This window comes from Coenobita brevimanus, chromosome 65 (assembly GCF_032717465.1).
Source record: "Coenobita brevimanus isolate Jiangsu-jjx chromosome 65, ASM3271746v2, whole genome shotgun sequence".
Classification (NCBI taxonomy): Eukaryota; Metazoa; Arthropoda; class Malacostraca; order Decapoda; family Coenobitidae; genus Coenobita; species Coenobita brevimanus.
The window spans coordinates 51,633,596-51,660,783 of NC_137018.1; the positions used below are offsets into that span (position 1 = coordinate 51,633,596).

Below are 27,188 nucleotides of genomic sequence, written 5' to 3' on the forward strand. Positions count from 1 at the left end.
GTACAGAAAGGGGTTAATGGACCCTGAATCTAACCCTCTCATGAATAATGTGAATTAAATTATAGCCTAAAGTACATGAATAGAGAAAACTTGTTAATGTTGTTCACATTCACTTGCACATTGTTTCATTTTATTTAGTTTTGTTTATAAAGGCTCCACCATGTTTGCAAGTGTCAGATTTGGCCACCTAATGACAGCTCTCCACACTGCTCGATCTATGGGAACCTCCCAGTTTAGTCCCTTATCCCTGAGGTCACACTCTATGACCCCATCGCAGTTTTTTTTTTTTTAGCTGCCTACCTCTGACCTTCCACACCTCGTTTTCAGCTTCCAACCTCTCAACATGCCCAAAGCATCGACCCCTCTTCATCACAACAATAAAAAATTTCAAGTCCCATCCTTCCTCTCAGCCCTTCAGTTGAAATCCTAACCACCCCCCACCCAGGCCTCTCATTCAAGGATGCATTACACATCCATCTAATAATTTCCAGTTCTTTAAGTCTGAACCTACAATGTCCTCATCTTTTACTGCCCAGGTCTCACTACCATAAAGCATTACATCTTTAACACATCCTGCATACAAGGGCCCCTTAGCAAGGAGGGAGAGCCCTCCTGATGTCAGGAGGGGCAAAAGCTTCCTGAACTTTCTCCAACCACTCCTTACCCTAGCCACAGAGCTAAATCCAGGCCCACTTCCAGCATACAACATGTTCCCCAAATAACAAACTCCTCCATGCACTCAGAGACTCTCCAACAAGATCAACCCTTTTCACACCTTTCAACCTCTGCATGCCAAGAGAAAGCCATAAAACTCAACCATCCTATGAGGGTCAAGTAACAAGTACAGTATAAAAAAAAAAAAAAAAAAAAAAAAAAAAATAATAATAATAATAATCTAGACAGTCCATACATCTTACAGTATATTACAAATGAGTCAAAATACAATGCTCGGTCCACTAAAAAATAAAAAATAAAATAATCCATTTCATTACTGGCTTACCTGCTTTTTGTTTAATGCTATCTCCCCAGTAACATATTTCAGTCACTGAATAAAAGTGGTATGAAACTTGAAAATGGGCATGGCTAGGATGGATGACACTAGCAAAGAAATAAGTGGACGAAGATGGAAGAAGCCTTCATCCCCCAGTGGAGTGTCTGTTTGATGTTTTTCCTGGACTAAACCAAGAAATTGGTTTAGCTTCAGTTGTTATGCACAAACCAATACCACATCTGCAATGTACACTCAGGGATGTATGTCTGCCAAATGTTCCATCAACACATCCAGTTGACAAACTTTCCTAAGCTGAGAGAGGCTTGATAATTTTTTCTGGTCAGAGACAGTCATCTCTTCCATATCCTACATAAGGGAGGTAAGTGACAGACAAGCTCAAAATGTGAAGTTACAGACATGTCCTTCACATGGAACAGATAAAATGGAACCACACAAATTTTTGTTCCTTCTAGTTCCTTAATCTACTTTTTGGCAAACAAGCCATGTCAATCATGAAGCAGTGCGTGCACTCTCTGTGTGCAGTTTAGTTTAAAATATAAATATTTCTACTGACTGCTCCAGGAGCACTGCATCAGTCTCATTTTAATACTGATGTAGTTGTATGAACAGAGTACTGTGCGAGATAATGGGGACATTTTTCTTTTTGCATTTTCTTATCTGGCTCCTATGTTCACTCCTTACTTTTTTTACCTTCTCCACTTCTCATACCTATCAATTACCTCATGTTCAATTTTCTGTTTTGCCTTTCCTTTTAATCAGTCTTTTCTATTCACTCTTCCCCATCTTTATTTGCATTTTGCTCTTTTTCTCCTTGCTAGCACTGTACTGTAGTGTAATCATTACCAATAATCTCTTACATTTCTCTTCCATCTCCTTACCAAGCTTCTTAATCCCTCACACTTTGCTCTCTATCCATCAAGCCTCTATAATTTCTCTCAATTTTCCTAAATCTCTCGCACCCTTTTCCTAAATCTGTCCATCAAGTGCCTATAATCACTTACCTCTTTTCTTAACTCTTTCCGTCACGTTTCTATGATACTTTCCTCGCCTTTTTTCTTACTTCTCTCCATTAAGCTCTTCATCCTTTCCCTGTATCGCTTATGTTCATACCCCTCACTCTCCATTTTCCCTCACCCTTTCTCTCCCTCTCTCACCATTTCCCCTCCTTTCTTCCTCACTCCTACCATCTTCTCTATCACTCTCGCCGCCTCTCAACCTTTCCCTATCACTTTTTCTCCTTCTTTCCTTCATATCGCAACTATCTTCTCTCCCCTTTTCTCCCCCACATTTCTCCTCAATACAATCGCTCTGTCTTCCATTTTTTCCGTTGTACCAATTATTTTCTGTCCCCCCAGTGCTCCTCGTTTAATATATTCACCCACTCCTCATCCCCTCCCCACTTATTCAACATTTTCACATATTCCTCTCCCTCTTGCTTCTCATTCAACACTTCCATACACTCCTCTCCTTGCTCTGCATTTAAAACAAACTGCTCCCCCTCTTCCTCCTCAATTAACATACACTCCTTTCCCTTTTGCTCATCACATAAAACATACTGCTCTCCCTCTTGCTCCTCACTGAACACACACTCCTCTCCCTCTCGCTCCTTGTTCAACACTCACACACTTCTCTCCTGATGCCCATCCAGTTGACTGCTGCAGGATGACATCTGGCCATGTTGATGTGTCTCCCAAACTTTCTCCCATGGATCCACCAAATTCTTTCCTCCATGCACCCTGATTCACAGTCATCCTTCCACCACCACTTAAGCTCTGTTGCATTTCATTTATCTCATGGGTTGTCCTCAACCTCTGTCCCATTTCATCCACCCCAAATGCTGCACTAGTAAACCAACCATCCGGATTCAAATTCGTCCTTCCTCCACGTAACCTCTGTTGTACCTGATCCACCCAAACAGCAGCTTCATCGATAAACTGAATGCCTTGATTCAAATGTGTCCTTTGATCACCGAACCTCTGCTGTATATTTTCATCTGCCCCAACAGCCTCCACAATGGAAATGTGGGATTCAGTCCACTTCTCTGACACCACTTTCTCTCTCTCCATATCTCTCATGGCTGTGGCTTTCTTGCTGTCAGTGGCTGCAGCTGAGGCAATGGGTTGATCTGTGCCACTCAGCACCCATTCATCTCTGGCTTCAACCACATATGGCAGTTCCTCATGATCTGCTCTGTGATGAAATGGACTAGTGATAGTCCCAGCCACCTTATGACCATGAGCGATTTCAATGAATGGCAACATATATTTAATCAGTCTGTCAATGTCAGTACCGGTACCTGTAATATGTTCCCAAAAGTGGGTGTTTGTTTCTTTCTGAAACATTCTCCGGTGGCAGTACTTTAGTACCAAAAGGTGGAGGTTGACAATACCCATTTTGGATAGTGTTTTCATAATTGTTTACCAATGAATCTACGTTTGGAGAACGTTTCATCATTCAGTCTGACATAAAAATCTAAAATATTCTCTACACTACCCAGAACTCTATATCCCGGTTGTGTTCTTCATTAAATAACTGAAGAGTCTCATCACCATACGAAGCATCTGACACCAACCCATCACAGTCCACAGGTGACTGAAGCAATGTTCTCCACAACCACAGGGGCTCCTGACATCACACAGCTTCTTGGCTCTTCGCATTGCAGCTGGAGTCTCAAGGCTATTTCAGGCACTTCAACCTGCACTTGCTGGTCTGTTCCTCTCTGTGCATTCCTCCCCTGTCCACGGTCCTCAGATACCCGGTGTTCAAAAGCATCGTCCTCCTCAATGCCCTTAGCTGTTCCAAAGTGTTCATGGTCATGTTCTACAATGGATTCTCCCACTGAATTTTTAGACTGGGTATAACGAAAAATATGTAGCAGAACCCAGCTGGTTCAGTAAGCTTCTAAACCCTTTATATGCTTTACTGATACGGCACTGCTGAGGTCTGCTACGTAGGACTGGTACGTATAGAGGGCACATCACCAGCGAGTCTTTAAAGGCGGCTGACAAAAAATTTCTTGTTACTGGTGAAACTTGGGTGTGGGGTCTGTTGGAAGCGTCATCAGTTACTTCCTGTCCCAGCATTATACCCGTTTCCTCCCACTTGCCATCTTGCTCATACTCTGGAATACTGTCATGCTCATTCTGTGTTTCGTGCTACTGTTCCTGCCTGTCCCCTCCCGCACGTTTCATCCTGGTGTTGTCAGCCTTGCATGGACAACACCACTGTAAGCCATGGTAAAAACACCTGTCACGGCAATCACAACCAAGTGGGGTTATATAAGTCCCGTACAGCAGCAAATCAACCTCTCTCTCTCTCTCTCACTGCAAAACCATACGCTGCCACACCTCATGCTCCAACGCCATACAATAATCCCTCAGTAGCCAGCTATGCATACACTGCCACATCTCACACTACACCTCCCACCACCTACCTAATGTCACCCAAGCAACACGTCCCAACCCATTATTACCATCATAACCACTGGCCAATTACGTCCACTGACTGACCCCATCATCGTAACGACCACTACCACCATTCCACCACTACCATTACTACAGCCAAGATCACTGTTACACAATTAACCATCTCTTACCACCACCAACATCGATACCACAATCACCAATACCCCCAATAATTTCATCCACCTCAATAAAACTGTCAACTATGCAACAACCACCAGCACCAATACCACTAGCATCATCAACATCAGTCTCTCAATCAACACCATTACCATCATCATTACTACTACCACTGCCACTGCAAACACCATCACCGATAACACAACAACCACTAGCCATATCCATCACCACTACCACTACAACCATCATCAGTACCACCACAACCACCATCACTAATGCCACAATCACCACCAACACAAGCTTAAAACTCAAATACGTCGGAAATATTGATAACACAACCATTCCAAACACTGAGACTTAAATACGTAGACAAACGATAACGTTATGAATACAAAGTCCTTTCTGATAGTCCTGAAGTAACCAATATCTAAACAAATCTAGTAACTTTCTAGAAGATGCCTTTCCAGTACTCTGACGTTTGTGGCTGAAACACGTACGGTACCGGTATTACAGATGAATGAAGATAAATGATTCAATTCCTACACACAAAACGCATAAGGAAACAGCAATGAAAACGAACCGCATTCACTACATACCTGGAACCACTAATAAAAGATGAATCCAACGTCTATATATCAAACTGCGCCAGCTACACACGTCCACAAGGGAAGATGAGAGGTGTATTTTTATATTCTTCCCCTATGGGAGTCTAATTAAGGGTTACTGAAGCATGGAAATTCGATCCGGAATTTTGGACTATAAGACTGAAGCTTCGGAACTCCACACCTACACTTCAACTCACACCCAGAATACAGGTTTATTCAAGGTATGTCAACTACCGTACTGTACCTGGGGCAACTTTGATTTATCTCCGTCTACATGATCATCTTAGGGAATGGAAGCAGCGATATACCGTCATCACTGTGACCGTCAGTATCTTAACATTATTTCTCAGTACACTAAATGGTGCATGGACAGAAACAAAGCTTGTATAAACTCCTTAGCAAGAATACAAATCCAAGAACAGGAAAAAACAAATTCAAGCATCCATACTGTTGATTACTACACACCTCTATCTTCAATTGAAACTTCTCACATGTCAATCCACTCCAGTCTCAAGCCGAATTATAAACTAATATTTCGTGTAGACATATCACTTGCTCGACAAGACACTTGTGAATATAATAAGCAGAAACATTCGAGTCTTCCCGGTACCTGAGAACCATTAATTTACCTAAAACTTTCATATCGCACCAACTTTTCAACACCCACGTCACCCATCAGTTAAAATGAAATGTTGAAGAAGGTTGGGATGTCGGTCAGTGGTTATTTATTAGATACGAAAAAAAAAAAAAAAAACGGTAATTTAATACGAAAAGAAGTCAAAAATTTTAAAGTTTTTCGGGTTGCTGCAACTCTCTCTCTCTCCACTTTAGTCATCCCCTTCACCCCTAACCTCTTTCTTTCCTTCCTCACCCTTTTCCCTTTCCCCCCTCTCTCTCATCCACACCTTCCCTCCTCATTAGCTCTCTCGTCCTTTCTCTGCTCCTTCACTGTTCAGTCTTCCCCCCTCACCTTTACCTCTCCTATCCCTCATCTTCACCCTCCCACCTCACCCCTCTCCTTCATAGTCTTTCCGTCACTGCCTGTAATCCTCTAACCCTTCTTTATCCTTCCCCATCTTCACCCTTTTCTCCTCTTCTCTCACCCACACCCTTCCCTCCCACTCCTAACTCTCCTCAACTTTCCAAAACCAGTTCACCCTCAGCCTGGCGATGGTGGTATAGTGGTGAGCATAGCTGCCTTCCAAGCAGTTGACCCGGGTTCGATTCCCGGCCATCGCAAACCGTTTTTACCTTCATCTAAAATTCATAGCAATGTTTGACGGTCCTGCTGTATACGAGTGTGATACAGACACCGCAGTTCTGTTAGATTTTATAGTTATTTTGATGCCGAGGGCAATACAAAATTTTGATGCCGAGGGCAATACAAACTAGCCATATATCAATAAATTATCGCTTTCGTAACGAATAAATAAGCTCGCCTCACTCACAGAAAGCGAATAAATAAGCTCGCCTCACTTACAGACTCCATCATGCCTCACGCTACATTTCAACCCATATGAGTTAACACCGATAAACTTTCCAATGCCACGAATATATCTCACAACCTAGAAACAAGGCAGAGTAATAGAAGTACCGTAAGTGCAGGGATGACTTAAGAATTTGTCACTGAGCACAGCAACGAGGCTAAAAGGCTGATCCCTTTCTCAACACCAGTGTTATAACTGCTTAATCTTCATTTGAAAACCTGTTACCTGTCCATAAACTGTTGACCGACGTATATTTCATTTAGGGGAAGCATCAGTTTCGTTTTTGGTCAAACCACATCCATGAGTGCAATGAAGCCGATGCAACTGAAATTAAACTTATGACTGAGACACTGATACAGAACTAGGCACCGTATATAGAAACATTACCAGAATCATTTCAACGAATAGTTAAGTGTTATGACTAAAAATAGTTCCAGTAGGAAGGTTGGGGAGGGGGATGTAAGTTGGCATTTTTGTTCATGTAGGTTTCTCGTGGTGAATAAATGAATCTGACGCCACCCGGAATAAAATACAAAGCCTATATATATATATATATATATATACTGTATATATACACGTCAGACGGTGCTGATGCAGGCAAAACATTGCCTCCCCGGCGGGGAATCGAACCCCGGTCTCCCGCGTGACAGGCGGGGATACTAACCACTATACTACCGAGGAACCGGCGTGAAGCTCTTCATCTTTTACGAACTTATTATAATATTTGACAATATTATCGTTTTCCAGCAAATCCTAACATTTCCAAAGCCTCAACCCTACACCCGAGGACGTCAGTGTTAAGTCTGGCCACCTCACGCGGTTTTATTCCGTGCCAAAGGGTTTTTTTCTTTCCTGTTTTTATTGAAGGGGATAAATACAGCTGTCAGTATGTTAATCCCTTTCGCTCTTATGCTGGGGAAAAAAATCGTCTGGCAGGAGCAACAATAAAATACCGAAATACATCATGCTGCGAGAGAGACCGGTAACCGAGTCCTCAGTAGGGCAAGTTGCAATGAAGTGTGTACCACAGAACAAATCACTGCATTTAATAAGCTATCATATGCGGGATACAAAGACGTGAAGGAGATGAAAGGTAATGGGTGGATGTGGTGTCTCAGAATCACCTCCCTCTGTCTCTCAACCGCCTCCATTTTTTTTTTTTCCTTTCTCCCCACCCATCCACCTCCCAAATAAACAAAAATTTTGCCCATTCAGTAACAAATTCCCAGTCCAATCGGTAACAAATTCTCAGTTCAAAATGTATGATTCCAAAAGATTGTCCTCCCCGGCGGGGAATCGAACCCCGGTCTCCCGCGTGACAGGCGGGGATACTAACCACTATACTACCGAGGACTGGGAACACTACATTATTATAAACAATTTGAAAAACATAGGAATATAATAACTAACGTACAACGAAGAAAAATTAAGTTTCAAATATATGGGAATGTGCAGCTCGACAGTTACACAGCTTTGAATATACAGTACGGTATAGAACTGTACTTCGGACATGTTATTGAAAATTGGCTCAAATCACGTTAACTACAGGGTAACTTCTACTTATTACACTATTAATATACACATGGTTACGTATACCTCCTAACAGCTCAACGGATACATGTGATTTGTCGACTCATTACTGTTTCTACAATCAGACAGTAATATGTACTTGCAATGGTAATTTAGTTCTACCAAGACACTGACTATCCGCCAACTTGCCCAGGTCAAATGATAACCAAGAATTTGTTAAGAGCTTTTCGGTATCTTTATGACTGACGATATAAGTAAAAAACAGAATCTTAAACCTACTGTTAATATGACAGAAGGACGTGTCAAGAATATCTATAAGACACTTTCGGTAAAGGCTTGTTTGTTTAGATTCGTCCACAGGCTAAACGAAATCCTTCCCTTGCAAAGCGTGTGAAAAGGTGAGGGGTAAAGGCATAGAGGGGTTAGGAGGAGGGTAGTGTGGGCCAATGGATGCCCTGTGTGGCGTTTTTCTAGATATGTCAGGTATGTGGTGAGCTTTTTTGCTAAAGGATAGCGCTTCTGCGTGTTGGTTCGCTACTGTATAAATGTTCGATACTCACAACGGGGATAATAAACTCAGTCTGAGAGAGTAAGGAGTGTATTAACAGATGTAGTAACAGATCACCAACACTGTATCACATTCGCGATTAGCTGACACGAGAGAATTACAGAATATCAGTGCTGGAACGAGGCACATGACAACGATCACTTCGCGGGGGGATAAGTATTTCGGGAGTCAGTAAGTGCAGGGTGGTGATAGGTGCGTAAGTGTTGCCCGGGGTATATGTGTTCCTGGCCCGGCAAGTAGCGGCAGGTAGGAGACCATTGTGTGTGTGTTCCAGGCCCACCGGCTGCGTATAAGCGAGAGGTACAGCCGTTGCCTCGACAGGGTGGGGCGTGGGAAGCAGACCTACGGAACGCCCCCTGTGCATTTTATACACCTGACGCCAACGTACGCCTTTGGCGGCGCGTGCCCACGGCTAGGTCGTCTGTAAATGGGTAGCTGGACCTCTGGTTGTGGGTTACTGGAAAGCGCATCTCCGACCCTCATAGCATGGCTTAGTGGTTAACTCCGCGATCTGATTGGATCCGGCATGAGCGATCCTCATGGCGTCGCTTCGTGGATTTCCTTGGCACCAAGCGACTGGCTCCGGCCTCAGCCCCTCCTAGCGTCGCTTTGTGATTTAGACAGGAAGCTGGGGTCACGTATTGTTGCCGGGTGCAAAGTGTGCAGGCTGTGTAGTGATCACGTGTGGAGGATGTGCATGTGGTGCGCAGTATGCCTCCCTCTCATGGATGACAGTACTACTTCACAGGTTAGGAAAACTGTGAGAAAGTGGTTTGAATTGATGACCGGTACGCTGCATGGCGTAGGAATGACGTCATGGATTTCAGAGGCTCACCTAACACATGCATTATACTTTAGGGCCGTAACACTGAGAGAGAGAGAGAGAGAGAGAGATTAGGGCCAGTGGTTACCGAAAATTCCCATAAATACGGTGTTTTCACTGTGTGTGTGTGTGTGTGTGTGTGTGTGTGTGTGTGTGTGTGTGTGTGTGTTAAAATCATTATCGTACTCAAGAACCAATATCCAGGAAAAATAGGTCCCCACACGATTTACTTTCATCAGAAATAATTTTGTTTCTCGCGTATCATTTCACATTAATACCGATAAGCTATTCAATTTTTTATAGGCTGTGAAAAGTAGAGAGGTATGACTGCAGACAAAAAATATACAAGCAACTTAAGCCCATGAAGGTTCGCACGGTTGATACAGAATGCATTATGATCGATGGAATAGTTCAAAAATTAAAAAAAAAAAAAAAAAAAAAAAAAAATGCGGCCCTTCTTGGCATATCCTCAGAAGCTTATCTCTTTGCATTTCCTTACAGATTCGTTTTGCAATATCACATCTTCATATTCCGCTGTATGTCGTTATCTGCAATTTGAATACAACTTGCAACAGTAACATGTATCATCGTACCAAACGCATAAACTAACTAAAACAGTAAAAATGACATGCTAGAAAACCAAAATACGTTCCAAAATGCGTAAGTTCTCAGCCCCTCTCTCTCTCTCTCTCTCTCTCTCACTGTCTCAATTTTCGAAGTTTAATCAGTTCGGTTGCTAAGTGGCTATTCCAGCTCACTACACACTATACTTCCTTCACCTTCGTTCAGATTCTCGTCTTTTTGCAGCTTATTTCACGCAGTTCGTTGACAAAGACAAAATTACCGGTACGTGTCTACATAATATTTTCCATAGCACTTCTTCGTTACTAGCAAAATGATTGTCAAAATATCTTGTTACAGAGCGGCATTCAACAAGGAGATTGCAATTTTAGGTCAAAGTGAAAAGAGCATAATCCTGATCATCACTGGAAATTACCGGAAGGCAGAACTGGCAAGCATTCGCATATAACATCTACCGTTGATATAATATTTTAAGTAGTCTTTCATGCAACTGGGCAGCAGGGAACACGTAGTAGTATTTTCCATCTATCCACCGTAAGACTTAAAAAAATATATATATACTTAGATCAGCCTAGTTTCATACGTTTAATACCTAAAATCTTTATGAAACCCAAACGAAGAAGCTAATAGTTAACTGTGACGAATTAATATGGCGAGTTACAGTAAATCTCCATCATCAGAAACACACCAAGCGGTAGAAAGTTATTAGGACAGTACATTCATGAATTTCGCTGGTTTTATGCTTTGCAACGTGTACCGTCTAATAAAAATCGTCATCTTTTTCTTCCATAAATTCCTCTCGCATTTCAACTCCCTCAGAATAACTGCTTCGTTTATTTTTCAGAGTCCCACACGGAGGAAGCCATCTACGTCTCAAAATCCAGACAAGTTTGGTTACAATAATTACACTGGTTATTTTTGATCTGCGACAAACTGATTAAAACTTTCATTTTTGGGTGTTATTACGAATCAGTTATCAAGAAGGCTAAATCCAAGAAACTACTCCCATACAAATTGACCACGTAGGATTTCATGTCCGAGTCAGACAATTTTAGTTTTATGCAGTTTTGGGACTTTCGGAAATTACGGACTTTGGAATCCATAAGTAAAAATAGGTCACAATTCCTGTCAAATTTCTTCTCTCACGAACACACTTTTCTCCCTGGCTATACTTCATTCTTTATGGAGATTTTCGTCCTTTGCACCTAGTTCCGGCAGCTCACAGTATTAAATAATATATAGAACTCCCTCAGCCTGTACCATATCCTACTGTTAATCTGCTACAGCTCAACATTCAAGATGGGAAGATGGCAATTTTACGCTTACAGGGGACAAAGTATGACGGCGGCCCTAAAACATAGCGAGTCGCGAGTGTTGAAATGTGGGGCAGGACTGGATAAAAATGAATTACCTACTATTTATCAGCATTTCCCTGGTAACTGTGAGACCCTTTGCCTGTCTTCCTGGTCTACAACTTGCCTCTAGCATCTGAAGCCTATGTGATACTGCATAAACATCCTTCTGGCTAATGGATGCTGGGAAATACAAGGCACGCTACTGAAAACGGAGGAACGGAAAGAAAAATTTGATGAAATGACATTAACACCAACCTTATCCGCCAATTTCTGCCACCAAGACCACCGCCGGTATGCTCCCGAGTTCTGTCTCCGTGTTGCTGTCCAATATATCCCTGGGTATCGTTTCTGGATCCGATTTTCACAAGCACACTGGCCACATGCCACTCAGGCCACGCTATCACGCCACCTCCACCACCTTCGTCAACAGGAGGACGAGCCTAATTTCTCGTTACCAGGGTTATTGGGACTAAAAAATATTGTGTCCCAATTCTTTAGTTTTTCAAGTAAAAAACAATATTATAATTCTTAGACAGTTGGAGTCATTGTTTTACACTAATCCTACCGAGTTTTGCTTTAAGTTACTTGACGCATTACAAATTTTGATGATACATGACTGGAAACAAAATTTGCATGTCAGATGTGGATCACACAAGAACGAATGTCTACATCAAAGCTGCAGCATTTCTACTGTTGAATGTAGGCTCGTATATTACTGTACATGATTCTGTAACAGGTGAAGGACAGCTAGGGTAATGGTGGATGTTTATGGAAAAAAAAAAAAAAAAAAGTTGCCCTCTGTAGTCATAATCCCCATCATCCAATCTTTTAATGTCCTTTGGGAAGAGTAGTGCTGTTTATGATAGTACAGACATTTAAGGCCAGTGACCGGTCACTCTACTCTGAGTGGCATTCGGTATATGAGTAATAAAGCCCAAGCACCCTTCTTGTATGCATTTGTTAAGGTTCTTGTGGTAATGTTTCTGAAAGCATCTATGGCAGGGTTGAAGCCTCTTGTGGAAGAGCTGTAACCGTATAAGTCTCGTCCCTTTTTCCTGTCTTCGGATGTTATCATTTATGGCATCCTGGCAGATATCTTTCCTTGCAGCTAAAGATAGCCAGCACTGTCAGTAGAGCGCTATACAGTAGTGGCTTGAGAGTGTCTAGTGTTCTGCCACGACACTGCACGATTTCCATGGTTATGCTTTTTACTTAAAAATACCATCATTTAGGAGCAGCATGGGGCTGGATGGGGACACCTTCATGCGGTGGCACTGACTACTGGGCAGCTCCGCTGCCTAGTTATGCAAACGCGACCCATCTCCCTCCCTATCCCCTAAAAGAGGACTACTGGAGGGGGACAGCTTTAGAATGCAGATTACTGGGTTCGCATTCAAATGAACCTGGGGTTACAAATACAGTACTACTACTTCTAGCAGCAGCATCTCAACTCACAGCTCCAGCATAGACAACAAGTTATTCATCAGCTGTACCTCTGAGGAGGATATGGGGATTGGATAGAACTGTACAGTACGTAAGGCTTTGTCTTATTAGGTTTAGTTCATGACCCAATTAGATTCAGTTCATGACCCAGAGATCAAAGAATATTGTTCCAGACTTTCCCATCAAATATGAACGCAGGAAAACGACTATTTGGATGCGTTCCTGAAGGCGTCGCTCACCCAGAACAACTGAAATGTCAAGGAGCTGATACTGCACAATGAGCAGAGGAGCCATAGTGCATTGTTGTAACCTGCCCAAGATTCCAGACCCCTCTTGGCTCAATTGGTGGCCAGGTGTAGTCAATCAAGAGGGTTGATTTGACTAGTAACCAAGGATACTCATTCTAACCTCATAGCTATGGTTCCTTGAATTTTATGCACCCACAACTTTCATTCCAGTTGTGGAAATGGCCCTGTTCCTCTAGGTGAGGATCAACCAATGCTAGTGTTTCGGGAGGAACCACAGGAGCTGGCTTTGGCCCACATGTCCAGACTGGAGTGGTAATCAATTAGGAAACAAGGAATAAAATGCATATGTTTCCTGCCACACCAGCTACAGTACCCAGCATTGTGTAGTCTGCAAGGTCACAGCAATATGTGAATTAGAATCCATCCCATCCTATAGTCATCATCTCTCCACCTTCTCTCTGACTTCGTAGTAGGTGGGGTATTTTGCAGTGACGAAAAATCTTCACCAAAACTTTGATTTCCGACCAATATTTCAGAAATTATGCACTTTAGGAGTTAATTGACATAAATCTAACAAATCTCTGTACAGTACAGTCTATTGATCACATATCTTTGCTTACCAATGCACAGCTATGCCATTATTCTTATCTAAGGTGGTTATGCAGAAAACTGGAATTATTCTCAAGTTGGTTCACTTCCAACATTATATCTACCGTGACCAAATGAATTCAGTAATAAGCAGGCAACAAGAAGGAGGTCAGATGATGTACAATCTCCCTTAATATTACACAGTGCCCTGACAACAACAGCAAAGTGAGGACACAGAAACACTATTCATGATGCAAATTATTTCTTGTATTTAAAGAATTATTAAGGTATACAGGTAATGTTTGCTTAGCAGTAGTTTGTAGTTCAGTTTGCCGTGGCCAAGCTCACTCAGCGCTGAGTAAATACAGGTACAGTATAACTAAAACACTGTACTGTTTAGCATGTAATGATACATCTTTGTGTTATGTAAAAAAAAAAAAAAAAAAAAAAAAAAAAAAAGTCATTCCATCCCAATCTTAATTTACCAAGAAAAAATTTGTATAGGGTACTACTAGGAATTTAAAACCGCATCCACAAAATTGGATCATTAACTCAGCAAATTACTGTGTACATTGCTATGCATCTAACAGCTTAAAAATTAATGTGGTAAAAACAACAGAATACCCAGCTTTGGTAATTTCTTGATAATTATATGATTTTTTAAAAGAATAGTCCTATTATGCATAAATATCTCTAGATATATATATATAGCTATATTTATATTTATATTTCTCAATCACAGTCAGTCATATGGCCCTCTCTGGGTCTTCTTACATATGATGCCCAATACATTATAAAATACAGTATTCAAGACTGTTTTTTTCTGTGGTACGCACTGGACTAGATTGGACTGGGCATAATATATATCCTATGTGTGTCTTTTTAATGTGATTCACAGTCTTATCACGTGGCAGCTGAGAGCACCGATATAAACTGTACATTCGTGCTCCAAACTGACAACGCTGGGTGTTGCTGCTGATGGTCCTGGTTTGTGTCGTAGATGATGATGTGTGGAGGTAGAAATACAACTGTGCCTTAACCCCTTCAATCTGGGTGACGTCCTTTCTAGTTTATTCTGATCATTACCGGATGATTTAATTCAACTTGGCAAAGACCTATCATACTGGAGGTGTGTGTAAAGGCTATATATGCCACTTCCATTTCAAAAAGTCTTCCCTAAGTTCAATAAACTCATCAGAAGATGGCAAGGATAAAAGGAATGTGACGTCCCCATGCTCAATGGGTTAACGTACTTGAAACTATACAAGCTAGTCACTGGACATTTCAGCCTCTGTCCTCCAAGGCATAAGTGTACCATATTCTGCAGTAATACTGGCTTTGTCACTATTGCTGGTTGTTCAGAAGGATGTATAACTGTTTGTTCAATACTGACTGCATGCATGTTATTATAAATGATCTGGGTATTCTTCCATCATGACGGCAATGGTAAAACTGTAAAATAGAGAAAAGCTAAAAAAACAATAAATCCCAACCATTTACTCAGCGCTAGGTGTGTCCCGAACTAGAGGCCGGGAAGGCTTAGGCTCGGCTGCGGAGAAAAACAATAATAGTAACACAATCTCACTTTGCAGCTCACATTAATTTCAAAATAAAGAGTAATGAAATTATTTGTACTACGGTAAACGTGGCTTTACCTCCTTACTCTTCACGGTCCACGTAGTAACTCCCACAAACTCACAAAATGTAATAGAGTCTTGGCAATGATAAGCTTTTTTTTTTTTTTCTTTTTTCCAGAATAAACTCACTATGAGGCCATCTTTGTTTTCATCACTAACTTCTTACCAAAGTTCCTTTACCACATCTCACTGCAATGATGTGACTTCCTTTTCACATGGACCTCAAAGAATAGAAACAGTGTATCTCCACTTGTTTTCTGCGCCAAACCAAACACTGATAATTCGTATAGTTTGCAATAAAATATAACACAAAGATTCTTCCTTTTGTAAGCTCCACTGGATTTCTCAACAAAGAGCATAAAATTCAAAAGAGAACAAGATCACATGAGCTGGTAACTCCTCAAATAACTACCATATTTTGTATTCCCTCAATTAGCACTTCTCTAAGGTGGCTCTCACACTACTTACACCCTCCACTGAGTTTGGCAGTTTTTCCCATTTACATATAGAAATAGAACATAAGAGTGACAGTTATAGCTGAGAGTGTAGAGCTATAGTCAACAGTTCATTTACAGTCTCCAAACTATCAGAACCTACAGTACTGTGATCCTGCCAAACCAAGAAGTAATATTCAAGTGGGTAAGAAGAGTTATAATCTTGCTTTCCTAGTTCAGCATCCCAAACAAGTTCAATAAATGGATTATCAACAGCAACTGTACGTGCAGAAGATAAAATTATTGTACCTAAACTTGAGGGTCAGTGAGCAGATGATAAAAGTACAGTACTGTTCAGAGACAAGATCTGGTAATGTGATGACACGCAATGCTCTCTGTGGTTATTTTAGTACAGTATCCGGACCAATGGAGTACAGTATGGTATAATGGTAGTGTGGGACCACCTTGACCTACCATGACCAACTGAGTCACAGAGGTCATACTGCTTAACCCTTTGACTGCTCTGGGTGCAAATACTATACTGAGGATAATGATGAAAGATTTTGCTAAAGAGAAAAATCCTACAAGCATTCAAAGACTTTCAAATTATCTCTTGTAAGCTTATCTCTGCTCTTAATAAACCTTACGAAATTTATTTAGGATAATACTGTACCAGATGATTTTATGCAGCTATTAGAGCATTCAAAAACTTTAAAACTATCTCATGTAACTGTTTCTTTGTTATTGGTACACATGTGAATTTTACTTAGGGAAATACTGTAAAAAAAAAAAAAAAAAAAAAAAAAGGCAGTCAAAGGGTTAGGAGTGAAATCCAGTGGTATGAAGTAACAAAAAGGAAGACATGTAAGGTGGGCGGTTACAGCACTAACACCACCACTACCACCAACACAGTACACACACTCAGGTAGATGTCCCATAGTCAGTGCCACTTCAACTCAGGACACACATACACTCACAGACAAAAGTTCGCCTAGTATTTCACCTTTTCTGCTCCTCGCTTTCCTCTGCTGGGCAATATTCCCAAACTGAGAAGGACTTGGTATATATTCCTGCTGGCAACAGTTGGCATGATATTTCACCTCTTCTGCTTCTTGCCTCTCGACTGATAGATTCCTCATCTAAGAGATGTTTGGTTTGTTTCTCCGCCCGCAGACGATGAGCCATGATATCATGTATCAGGATGAAGAGTGATGGATGAGCCCATGAGTGTGAAGTAAACGCAGTGGAACAGTAGGCAAACTTTGTCCCTGACTGTACAGAAAACAAAAAGTCATGTACGATCTCAATACAGCTACAGAGACGTACCAAAAAAAAAAGGTGCTTAAAATATTTGCAATATGCAACAAAAAAGTTGTACAATGCTCCGATGCCACAACAAATACTGTGTACACAAATAATAAAATTGTTATCTGTATCTATTACATAAGTCAGGCACTGGGCAAATAACCACATACAAAATAATAGCATATGGTAACTAAAAATAAAAAGAGTGAAAATAATCTGGCAGGGGCGACTACCATCGTATAGAGTCCGTTGCATTTCCAGTGACCAGAGGGAGTCAACAGCCAGGGATAATGGTTGATGGCCTCATCAGGATTTCAATAAAGTCTGAAATGATATCATGAGGGTCTGATCATTCTCACCTTAAATGCCAGAGCTCAGCAGCCTAGTCCTGGGCTCCTTTGCTTCTGATGGGACAATAAAGAATTAGTCTGAAATTACGAACTATATACTGTATTAACAAAAAGTACTGTATCAACAGCCTAGACTCAGCCAAACCTCATTAGGGTTCTGATGTGATCCAATGTTACCATTCATATCAACATTAATCCCTTCACTATGATTACACTTTCTGCATTTAATCTTGTTATCACCAGTCAGTCCTCTTCATCTTTGGAGAGACTTTTCACTTTGGAGGGGTTAGGATGACCCTTCTCTAATCCCTAATCTACAAGAGTTCTCCACTGCTGTGAACAACACTGTCTGGTGGTGGCAAATTTAAACTACTACGACATCACTGTATGAGGTTAACTTGGAATATTTTTTTTTATTTTAGTCACCATCATAATCATCCGGACCTCCTCTCCCAGCCTAGGGCAGGGTGAGGAGTAGCAATGTCCAGACAGCCAAATTTTGTCCAATTCAATGGGCCATGCTTCCATTCATTCATTATTCAAGCCCTGGAAATCCTGGCTCCATCTGATAAGCCAAAAAATTTTCACCACATTCTGTAGCTTCACATATACCTATCTGAATTTAGTTTTGTTGAAAAATAAAAGCAGTACTGTATATTATTCATTTAACCAAGTTTACTACTAGCCAATTTTACCACACTAGCACCACTTCTGTATAAAACTTTAAAGGCTCCAATAAACAACTCTACATATTGAAAAAGCAAGTAACAAAAATAAAACTAAGCACTCACTAAAAACATGTTCATAATCTAAAGACTGCCCAGGTGAAAAAATACGAGGTCCAACCAACTTCATAATTAACTGGCTGTTGATCCATTCCTGTCCTCCTTTTGCAACAAACTTCTGGATTTGTCAAAGCAATACAATGGGAAGAAACTACAAAAATTGAGCCTTAGAGATAACTGGAAGTATTTCAGCAGTAGCAAATAAACTAAATAATGATAAAAGAAGGAAAAAATCAACAAAAACATAACAACTGGTTTGGCTGGCTGCACGAGCCTTGCAAAAGAAAACGGAGGTGGGAAGTTAAAAAGAAGAGGGTATTAACTTCATCTGATAAAAGGTATGAAAAGAACAAAAAATTACAAGATTAGTTACACATTTACACCTACTCTTTCTACAACAATATAAAATTCTTGTGAAATCTTATCATCAAATGCACTTCTTTAAATCTATCTACACCTTAAGTTTGAACACACACGAGTGAACAGCTCCTCCGTCCCAAGAAAAAAAAGAAAGAAAAAAAAAACATACACACCTGTCAATGATCCACACGGGTGAACCACCAACGCACAAGTTACACTCGGATCCGTCAAGGTCTTTATGTACAAAAATAAGCAGGACTTTTAGCTTCCCTTCCACATCCATATTTTTGGTGATTATTAACCTTTCCAATCCGATGATACTTTTTCTAGTTTATGCCTGTTATTTCAAGATGATCTTATTCACCTTAGGAATGGTCTCCTGTAATGAAGAGGTTAATGAAGGCTAATATAACCCCTCCAATTTAAGGTCTCTCCTTGGCTGAATACAATTATCTGCTGGGAGCAAAAACACGCTATAATATCCGTCATCAGATTTAAGCTTAGCTGCATAGCCTTATTTATGGGTATTACACAAACTACACTTAACAAGACCAAACCTAACCATGAAAGCCACTTCACTCTTAACTTTGGTATCTTTCAGCCCTAACCTTGGAGATGCTGAAAAATACTTCAGTCCTAACCTTCCCATCCTTCAGCACTAACTCTGGCAAGGAAGGAAAAGAAAAAGTACAATACATGGCTTTCACAGGTGGCTCAGGTCCCATTATGTTGGTTGTGTATATATCCATAAACAACGGTGCAAAACTAAACCTAAGCCCTTCACTCTGATGACGTATTTTCATTTCCATCCACGCTACCGTGTGATGATTTTATTCAGTTTCAGAGAGACTTTTTCAAATTGGAGAAGTCTCATACAGTCACCATAATTCCCATCACTACAAGAGATCTAACATTCCCTGCAATCAATCATCAATTTGGTAATCAAAAGAAAAAAAAAAAAAAAAAAAAAAATGACACCGGACTGCAGGGGTTAACAATCACCCACATTATTTATAGTTTCATCAAAGCTTCTAAACCGTTGTGTATAAATGATGATACCCAAAGCCAAACTGTCAAAATTTATGGGTAACTTAAAACTTGAAATTCACAAAGTTACACTATAAACCTCAAATTGAAATGTTCATGCACTTTATTTTTTTCACAGGTCTAAACAAAACTTTCTAGCTCTCTCCAAAATGTCAAAATTATCGTCCATCTCTCCCCCCTTTCCAGTGAGCCATACTCTCATTCACCTTGGAGACTTCATACCACCTCATCCTCAGCAATATATCCTGCCTATTGCATCTTAATGTCCTTTTGTATGTTACTGATACAAATTAAGTCAATGTCAAAGATATATCATAAACAGCATAAAAGACAATATTGAGGTACAGTATGTAAAATTAAATGTACACAGAAGAAATATATATACAAGAGAATATTAAGGAGTCATCTACAAAATAAATGTCAGAAGGAGAAAAATAGCATACAAAAGTATATATACTATATATTAATAGTTAGTATGCAAAACAAAATGATATACAGGGTAAATAGCATAAAAGAAAGGTGTAATAGGCCAAATACATTGCTCAGGAAAAGGTGGTGCAAAGTGTCCCATGTCAAAGAGAATGCAGCTCAATAAACAAGACCCAAGATTTGTCAAGTGGGGCACTGTTTACTTATGTGACCCCGGATAATGCTGGCAGCAAGAGGCACACTTAAGTGGGGGCCCTACAGAAGCTAAGATCAATAACCCTCTCATGGCCAAAACAAATCTACTAAAGTATAATATTCAATTCAGATACGAAGTTCTTAAATTTCAGGGATTTACTCTATAATACCCTTTCTTCATATGACTGGTACTGTAGACTTGGGAAACTGGCATATTTCTATAGCTTAACTCTATAGGTAGCAATACAACTTTAAACGGTAAGTTTTTCTGTAAATTTACTGGCAAAAGAGAATATCAAGAAGAGGAGATACTTAATGAGGGTTTTCAATATGCTACTGCAACCCTGACAATCAAAGGCTTATGTCAGGTAACCACCTCACCGTTGTTGGTGCACTTAAAAATTTACTGAGAAAATACCAGATGATTTTACTCTCTTGAGAGAAACCCTAATAGTGGAAGGCATAAGTATTACATCAAGTAGTCATATGGGAATTTGCTCACACACACATCAGATGCCTTTATTCCTGGCAATCTGAGGGTCAAACTCCACCAACTGTGCCAGATGCCACCAACCGAGGCTCCCTGATGTAGTGGTCGAGATCATCAATAAAAATTACGATAATTATAACTATAAAGAAACTGATAATAAAAATATGCTAAAACAGATTTGAAAACATAGATTGGTGGGGTAAAAATATACATATATATATAGATAGATATAGATAGATATATAACTAACTACTTAAACATAACATTTTGCAATAATGCAGAATTCTTTAAAGACTACAAATTAATGTTTTTGTCGTAGACTTTTACAATATTATTAAACTTTTTGTATGATTTTTCATTATCACAGATACAAAATGGAGTGTCGAGGACCCCTTATAATTTACAATAATAATCTAGTTAAGCCCCTCAGTCCAATGGCGTATTTTTATTTTAATTCTTGCTACTTCCACATGATTTTATTCAGCTTTGGAGAGAGTTTATCAGCTGGGGAAGTTTGCTACAGCCTTCATGATCCCCTTAACAACTGCTCTCACTGACAGAATGTTTTTATCAAGTGGTGTATATTATTTGTGTTAAGGGGATTCATCCTTTCAGTGATGCACAAGTTCTCTCTCCCAACTTCAGTAAAATCAACAGAAAGTAGGATGAATAAAATACAAAAATAGGTCACCAGGCTGAAGGGGTTAATATAAATGATACTGTTGAGCATAGTAAGGGTCTAGCACGCCATTATTCCTGCTGTCTGTCTGTCAGTCGGTCTTAACACTACTGGTCATATTCTCAGAAGCTTCAGAAACACACTAGCACCTCCATCTTCACCATCTATTTTGCATATATTGGTAATTAAATATTCCCCTGTCTGTTACTCCTATCATTCTCATCTCAACATACAGTAAACCTTCTATGTAACAAGTTCACAGTGTAACAGTGGGTTGTTAAATCCAAAGCTTCATTAAATCCAATGACTGATAGTTATTTTAATTTACTAACTCATGTTCAACATGTACCAAAGTTCGTTAGATGTGTTACAGTACTGTAAATGTTCAAATGTTGTGTTTTAATTTTCTGTGTGCTCAAACAGTACTGCACAACTCAAGGAAACCTGCCATGGGGTCAGCTGATCAGCTGGCAGTATCCACTGTACATACCAAACCTTTTTCAGTGTTTGAGAAGATTGCTTGCCTGCTTCAAAGACACTAAATGCTGAAATTTAGTATATCAAGGTTTGTGATAAAATGGGTTTACTGTGCTGTGCATAACAATGAACAGTAGAATATTAATCCACTGAGCATCCTTTTCATTTTATGCCTGCCATCTCCTAACAATTTCATTCAGCTTAGGAAAGGCTTTCTGAGCTGAAGAAATAAGATGTTGCATTAATAATCCTCTCCAATACCAGAAACCTTCCCTACGCTGACAGTGGCTGCAAGAATATAATAAAAAAGTATGTCACCCACCTTCAATCCCTATGCCTAAACAAATAGGAGACAAGAGGTGCTCCGGAGCTTCCTTGGCCACCAAGAATACGAGCCTATCAGCACCACAACCTTAACCACCAGCCACTCTTGCATTCCAATAACACATTCTATTTGGCAAATTCTCTGGACTGAATACTCTTTATGACAAATTTAATGAACTATCTCATGCCAGTGGTTAATACATCAACCTTGTTCCGAATTACATAATTTTTTTAATGCTTTTAAACAAAGTTCTGTAAATTAAAGATACAACTGTCCTTGACTGTTTTGGTTAGCCCCTTCAATATGGTGATGTCTCATTTTATGTATTCTTTTTTGCTGTCTTCAGAACATTTTATATAACTTCGCGTAGACCTCTCATACCAAATGATTTAATGAAATCTATATCTAACTATCCCGCTTTGAGATGTATCTCCTAATGTGAAAAACTGTCTGGAAATACAGGAGCATGAATAAATGCTATTAGGATGTCGCCAAGGTTAAGAATATAGTATATTATTCTTGCCATCTCCAAGAATTCTATTTAGAGTAGGAAAAACATTTTAAACTTCAGAGGTTAGATATAATCTTCAATAGCTCATTCAGAGTGAGAACTTTCCTACTTTGAAATATAAGCATCTGGCAACAGCAAAACTTAACTAGAATGGGATATCATCATTGTGAAAGCGTTAAGTTTCCCCAAAAAAATCCCATGGGAAAATCGTGATGTGTGTCTGCGTGTGGTAGGAAGGCTGGCAGCGGCGGTGGAGGTCTGTGGACGTACAAAAAAGACTACAGCTAATGTCAACACTTTGTCATGACCGTGAAAAACTAAAAAACACTCAATGCCTTAACATCTACCTGCTTAAAATTGCAAAAAACATCCACATAGTGAAAATTGCTACTTCAGTATATTACAGCAATTAGGTACATATTTACAAAAAGGTTGCGTTCGTTCTGTGTTCCGCAGGCCCTTGGAAGTTTGTCTTAGGAAAGGGTGACACTCTTATGGTTATATCATCAAAACTAAGTGTGAGAAGATGCCAGAAAGCTCCTACTATCTGACAGGTATTTATGAACCACTTGTAATGTTCAATGGGACCAACCAGCATCTCACATTACCAGGTGTAGTCAGCAATGATGCAGAAAGGTCAGACATGTTCAGTCATCAATGCGTACTTTTGAAATTGTTGTCAAAAACCAGGGGCTTGTCCTCACCTCCACACTCTCAGTTTAAATGTACGACATTTAATAGGCGTTTCTACTGCAACGTCAACAACATTCTCCGTAGTTCTAAAGACTGGGATCTACAAAAATGGCTAGTTTATGAAGCCTGAGGTTTTGTGAGGCATATTATTGGTCTGTATAAGTATGAAGCTACATAACTCTGGTACAGATGTCATACAGATATTGATTTGCCTTTACGTGGACCAACTGTTGGATATGACATAAAGTTGCTTGGCAGTGCATCATTGGAAAACTATATGAAGTCTTACACAGTACTGTACTCACCTTTCTCTCTCTCTCTCTCTTCTCACATAATTCTCATAAAATACTATCAATCTTCAGTCTGGGAAATATTTCAAAACTGTTCTGCAACTCCTCTTTTTAAAGCCATAATATTTTTAGTCTGACTACAAGTTACCATCACTAACAGGTGGCAGTGTGCGTGTGAAGTTCTGACGTCACATAAGAAATGCCGGAGCCTTGTCCCCTCCCTGTGTGTGTGTATCAGCAGTCAGGTCACAGGTCTGCTAAAGTACGTTTGCTTTATCAGCTGAGCTTTTTACTACAGTGGTCTAGTGGTTACAACGCCTCAGTGGGAGTTATGGCCTTGCATAGGTTCAATCCCAAGAGATGACTGGATGTTTTTCAATCCTTTAATGCCACCAAGGGGAGTAGGCTAATCATCTATCCTTAAAGGTACTGAAGTGGTTGCCAAGCTTCAGACCCCTACACGTCGAATGGGGTACAATGGGATCAGTTGTTTTTACTATGGCTAAATTTAGTAAACCCCTGTGGCTGCCTAGAATAGTTGGGAAACCTTATTGCAACAAGCACACCACATGTCAAAAGTTACACTGCCTGTCATATACTGTATAGTAACAGACACAAGGTTTCCGCACACTGACGCCAATCACTTACTTCTAACTCATAGCTTGTTTTTCCCTCTTCTGGCAAAGGCTACTTGGGGCTCTAAAGCTCACAGTTACTCTTCCTTGTCTCATTCTGTACTGTGATGTGTGACAAGATTAGGTTTAGGGTTCGGTTTTGGCCATTCTGTTTGATCTGTCAGTTTGACATTTTCAGACCAATCAAAATATCAAATTGAAATCAGAATTCAAACATTGCTACTTCTCTTTAGCTAGCTCCTCATAAGGCTTTCAAAATTATACCACAATTTTACAGAGTTTTTGAAAAGCTTGGTCTATTTTACCATCAGTGAACACCCAACTTCTTACTACCTTTTCCTAATAGACAACAATATGCTCAATGGATATACACTTAAGTCATATCTATGCTGGTGTAAAAAACCTTAATGTATACAGTATAAAAACACTATATACTACTCTACAGCTGATGTTTTCCATTGTTAAAATTTACATACCTTGCTACAAATATACTGTACATCAAATAATTTATTCTAACTTTCTAGAGATACACTCACTGCATCACCCTCAAAATAATGTTAAAAACTTTTCTTCATGAGACAGATGGGTTACAAATATAATTTATGAGTACACTGCATAACCCTAACCAGGCCATTCAATAATTCGGCATAACCCCTTGTAGCACTTTCGGGTAGATATTCTTGTCACTTTGGGAGGCTGCTTGTATCTCTTCCTTTGTGGTTTAATCTGTAGTACGGTATTTGCTGCCATACTTTAATTTTTCTATTTGATTACCATTTTCTTCTGTACTTTTTGTATTTACTATTCTCTTTTGCACTTTATTTGCTGTTCTCTTCTGTACTCTTTCTTTATTTACTATAGTTCTATACTTTTTTTTTTTTCCATCCATCCATCCATCATCCATTCCTATGTTGCCCAATGAGGAGCACAGGAGCCCGGGGCTAGGCAGTTGGTCCTAACATTTAAGATAAATTTATTATTATCTTCTGCACTTGTTTTATTTACTCTTCTGTGCTTTTTTTCATTACTGATACTGATTGCATAAATAAAATAAAAAAAGTATATAAACCAAGCAAATGCAAAACTAAACTGATGAGGAAGAGGTACCAGAAAACCTCCCTAGTTAATGACAACACAGGCCTCAAGACTTACCCTACCCCACACACCCACCCTCCCAACATGAAGCTCGCCAGGGAAAGCATGGCAAACGGGAAAACGCGATGGGAAAATATACACTGTACACTCTGCTTATGCGGTGCCTCCGATTACATTGGCTGAGATCACATTAAGGCCTGCATCTTGTCACATCAGGAGGCGCCTTTACACCTCTTCCTTACCAGTTTATTTTTGCACATGTTAATTTTCCCTTGTACGTTATGGAATCTCACATTAATTTTCTCCTGTATGTTATATATGAAATCTATGTTCATATAAATGAAGCCATACACAACATATAAAGGAATATATGCAGGTTGTCTGCAAAATAAATAAAAAAGAGAGAGGTGCTTGGGACTCTCTTGTGCCCGATAGGAGGAAGGACCTAGGTCAGTGTTAGTTGGATGTACTTAAGTCTGAACACTGTGGCATACATACCCAGCAGTCCTTATGAGTTTTCATAGTATACATCTGTTCAGGGCTCAGACAAGCTATGCAATAATTTCAAACAGCTTACATCACTAACTTTCTCAGTCTCTCCTCTGCCCTCTTGACCACTTGGCAAAAAATCTACACTGGTACAAGTCAGCTCAGTGTTACCTCAGCCTATGCAGTAACTTCACACAGCTGAGAAGGCTAACTTTCCTGGTCTCCCCTCTGCTCGTAGAAGTCATAAAGGTACAAATCCATTTGGGGTTCACTCTGACTATCCAGTTATTTCATACAGTTTAGACTGCTAACTCTCCTGGCCTCCACTCTGACTGCTAACTCTCCTAGCCTCCCCTCTGACTGCTAACTCTCCTGGCCTTCCCTCTGTACTCTTATCACCTTGATATGATGGCTCAATCATGGTCAGGGCAACTCTCACATTTTAATCCTGCTAACACTAGATGACCTTAATTATTTAACAGTGAGTCACAACTGCCTGAAAAAGATAACAGAGGTTGGTTACTTTAATGTTACTTCACCAGGAACTTGTCCCTCACTTCACAATGCTCCAATCCGATGATAAAACTGACACGGTGCTCTGCGTAACTGCTATTTCCTATACGCTATACAACTCATCCAATCCTACACACCATGACTTTGTAGCATCTACTTATCCCTTCTTTCATTGCCATTTATCTATGTCGGCCAGTTATGTGCTGTACTTAAATACTGTACGTTATGTAAGTAACTATACTTTTTAAGTTTGCAAATTTATGCTGCCTGGACTTTGGTGATGTTACAGTCTGGCTCAGTTTTACATTTTTATCAGTAATATCATCACTACCTTCCAACTTTTCAAATAATAAAAGACCTTACAAGGATCTCTTATCATAATTATCATCATCATCCTAACCCACACTTATTACAGAGAAATGTTATACGATGAGTGAAAATGAGTCAGGATAAAGGTGGTGGTGATGATAATGACAAAAGGGGTGGGCTAAAACCACAAACAGGAGAAGGAAATTCTACACAGTCTGATGTTATTTTAAGTGCAAGTCAGGGTGAAATTCACACACAAATTTACGATGTAATCTCTGCCATAAAAACAATTTGTTTTTGCAATAAGGACAAAGGAAA

The 27,188-nt window shown here is 39.9% G+C and overlaps 3 non-coding genes across 3 annotated transcripts; 1 reads left to right on the plus strand and 2 right to left on the minus strand.

The window, feature by feature from the left end:
* Positions 1-6,365: 6,365 nt before the first annotated feature.
* Positions 6,366-6,437, plus strand: TRNAG-UCC (transfer RNA glycine (anticodon UCC)). The gene has a single exon. It is a non-coding gene; the product is annotated as a tRNA-Gly (tRNA).
* An 857-nt stretch (positions 6,438-7,294) lies between these two features.
* Positions 7,295-7,366, minus strand: TRNAD-GUC (transfer RNA aspartic acid (anticodon GUC)). Its single transcript has one exon. It is a non-coding gene; the product is annotated as a tRNA-Asp (tRNA).
* Positions 7,367-7,966: 600 nt separating this feature from the next.
* Positions 7,967-8,038, minus strand: TRNAD-GUC (transfer RNA aspartic acid (anticodon GUC)). The gene has a single exon. It is a non-coding gene; the product is annotated as a tRNA-Asp (tRNA).
* Between the last annotated feature and the right edge of the window lie 19,150 nt (positions 8,039-27,188).